This window comes from Halichoerus grypus, chromosome X (genome assembly GCF_964656455.1).
Source record: "Halichoerus grypus chromosome X, mHalGry1.hap1.1, whole genome shotgun sequence".
In the NCBI taxonomy this organism is placed as follows: Eukaryota; Metazoa; Chordata; class Mammalia; order Carnivora; family Phocidae; genus Halichoerus; species Halichoerus grypus.
The window spans coordinates 9,038,796-9,042,683 of NC_135727.1; positions in this window are offsets into that span (position 1 = coordinate 9,038,796).

A 3,888-nucleotide genomic window follows, 5' to 3' on the forward strand; every position below is an offset into this window, starting at 1 on the left:
TTCATGTAATTAATTTTGGTCTGCCATTAATAAAGAAAATATCTTTTATTTATTTATTTTTTGAGAGCACAAGAGATATGATCTGATTACCTCCCTAAGGCACCACCTCCAAATACCGGCACATTGGGGATTAGGATTCAACGTGTGAATTTGGGGAGGACACGAACATTCAGTCTACAGCACATATGTTTTACACACACACACACACACACACACACACACACACACACACACACACACACCTGGGTGGGGGGGACGGCCAGAGGGAGAGAGAGAATCTCCATGCTGAGCATGGAGCCCGACTTGGGGCTTGATCTCATGACCCTGATATCGTGACTTGGGCTGAAATCAAGAGTCAGAAGCTTACCCAACTGAGTCTTTTGAAGTATCTGTTTGGCTGTAGTTACTTGTGCAAATAAGACGAAGATGTTATTTTTTTATTGAAATACAACTGACATACAACATTGTATTAGTTTTAGGTGTACAGCATAATTTTATATACGTATATATTGCAAAATGATTATCAAAACAAGTTTAGTTAACATCCACCAGCATATTTACAGTTTTTTTCTTGTGATAAGAACTTTTAGAAAAACACCAGGGGCTGGAGGGTGGGGGAAATAGAGAAAGGTTGGTAAAAGGGTACAAATTTCCAGCTAATAGATAAGTAAGGTCTGAAGATCTAATATAAAACATAGTACTATAGTTGATAACACCATATTGTATAATGGGAATTCACTAAGAGATAACTTAAATGTTCTCACCAAGGGAAAAAAGTCATGAACAAGGACTATATCCCAACAGATTTATTTTTCTTTCATTTGCTTTCAAGAGTGTTTCATATTTTTTCCATAAAAGCCTGTAAATATTTTGTTGGATTTATACTTGAGGATTTCTTTTCCTGTTGTTTGTTGGTGTACTGTAAATGGTATTGTGCCTTTCATATTCCAATTAATTATTACTGGGATATAGAAAATCAACTGAACTTTGTATATTGACTTTGAACTTAGCTTCATGTTATCTCTATAAATTCCCATCTGGGCACAGAACAATGAGCTCCATTTCTGTTTGAACTTCCCAAGTTATGGCAGTGATTGATCTGAATACTGAATTTCAGCAATTCAGGAGGACCACCACCAAAGGGGACAGCCACCCTGAAACAACCTGGCTTGAGTTTCCTGCGTTGTGCCCCTAGTGCCAGCAGGGGGCGCGCGAACCCACCATTTCTGGCTCGTGTGGTGCGCATGCGTGGTCTGCCCGCTGATGTAGGCGCCTTTTTCACAGTGACAGAAGAACTTGAGTTTCCTCAGGACTAATGAGGTGCTCCTGCAGCTTCGGGACAACTTGGACCACGTCCTCAGGGAGGAAGAAGTTTCCTGCCCACGGCCCTGACCGGCTGAGGACGGGGCTTTGCTGCAGTTTCCCCGGACATTTTTTCTAAATAGTGAGTATAGAACCTTTCCTTTTCTAGAATGTTCCCACATGCTTTATTCTTTACTTTCTCATATAAAATGTTAACAAGAATTAACTAGAAATATGATCCATTCACTGAAGGTTTTTAAGGGTCGAATTCATAGCATCCTGTATCATATTTACGGATTCAAGATTGTTTTTGGGGAGAAATCGTGATACAGTTTCAGACAGAGGGAAACACATATATAGTAGTGAAATTAAAGAAAAAAATTGGGACCAGCCAGTCTTTCATGGAGTTATATCGTAACCTGAGGCAAAGAAAAAAAAGTTGCACCCCATTTTGTATTGCTAATTTTTTTTTATCAAGTACTCAAAGGAGGGCACCTCTTTGCCTTATCCTTACCCTGTTCCCAAGCCCACCACAAGCTTTGCCTTGGTGAGCATTACTCTACTCAGAACGGTGCAGTTCATACTGTAATCTATGCAAGGCCACCTTCCCAAATAGAATGCTGAATATGGCAGCGCTATTTTCTCTTCTTCTTTAAAAAAAATTAGAGTATAAAATATATTGGTTTCATGTTATACAATTCAATGAGTTTTAGTAAATCTAGAGGTGTGCACCCATTACTATAACTAAATTTACAGCGTTGTCTTCAAATCTAAAAGAAATTTAGTGCTCATTTGTATATGGCTTCCTGTTCTACTCCTAGCACTGGGCAACCACTGATCTATGTTCTTTGCTTTAGTTTTGAATTTCTGGACATTTCATATAAATTGAGTCATATAATATGAGGTATTTTATGCCTGTTTCTTTTTTTCCAATTATCATATTGTTTTCAAGGCACATAGATGTTGTAGCATGTTCCAGTACTTCATTCCTTTTTATGGCTGAATACTATTCTGTTGTATAGATAGACCACATTTTGCATATCTGTTCATCACTTGATGGACATATGGGTTGTTTCCAGTTTTTAGCTATTATGAATAATGCTTCTATGACCATTCATGTGCAACTGCTTGTCTGGACCTATTTTTATTTTCCTTGAGTATGTAACTAGGTGTGGAAGTGCTGGATCATAGGTAAACTCTATGTTTAATGTTTTGAGGAATAGCTATGGTGTTTTCCAAAATGGCTGAGTTTTTTTACAATCTTAACAGCAGTGTATGATTTTTCTAGTTTCTTCCCATCCTCACCAATACTTGTTACAGTCTTTTTTACTATAACCTAGTGACTATAAAGTGGTATCTCATTGTATTTTTAATTTATATTTCCCTGATGACTAATCATACTGATTATTTCATGTGCTTATTGACCATTAGCATATATTCTTTGGTTAAATATTCAAATCCATTTCCTCTACTTTTTAAAAAAAGATTTTATTTTGGGGGTGCCTGGGTGGGCTCAGTTGGTAGAGCATCCGACTCTTGATATCAGGGTCGTGAATTCAAGCCCCACGTTGGGTGTGGAACCTACTTTGTAAAAAAAAGGTTTTATTTTTAAGTAATCTCTACACCCAACGTGGGGCTTGAACTTACAACCCCAAAGTCAGGAGTTGCATACTTTACTGAGCCAGCCACACAGCCCTCCCCTACTTTTTAATTAGCTTGAATTCCATTTTTCCAAAGAAGAGATACAGATGGCAACAGACACATGAAAAGATGCTCAGCATCACTGATCATCAGGGAAATAGAAATCAAAACTACAATGAGATATCATTTCACACCTGTCAGAATGGCTAAAATTAACAACACAGGAAACAACAGGTGTTGGTGAGGATGTGGAGAAAGGGGAACCCTCTTACACTGTTGGTGGGAATGCAAGCTGGTACAGCCACTCTGGAAAACAGTATGGAGATTCCTCAAGAAGTTAAAAATAGAACTACGCTATGACCCAGCAATTGCACTACTAGGTATTTATCCAAAGGATACAAAAATACTGATTTGAAGGGACACATGCACCCTGCTGTTTGTAACAATAGCCAAATTATGGAAAGAGCCCAAATGTCCATTGACTGATGAATGGATAAAGAAGATGTGGTATATATATGCAATGGAATATTATGCAGCCATCAAAAAATGAAATCTTGCCATTTGTAACAACATGGATGGATCTAGAGACTATAATGCTAAGCAAAATAAGTCAGTTAGAGAAAGACAAATACCATATGATTTCACTCATATGTGGAATTTAAGAAACAAAACAGAGGAACATAGGGGGAAAAAAGAGAGAGGCAAACCAGAAAAGGGACTCTTAACTATTGAGAACAAACTGAGGGTTACTAGAGGGGAGGAGGGCAGAGGGATGGGTTAAAGGGGTGATAGGGATTAAGGAGGGCACTTGTGATGAGCACTGGGTGTTTTATGTAAGTGATGAATCACTAAATTCTACACTAATATTACACTGTGTGTTAACTAACTGTAATTTAAATAAAAACTTGAAGAAAAAAAAGAAAAAAATCATTAACTTGTCTTCTT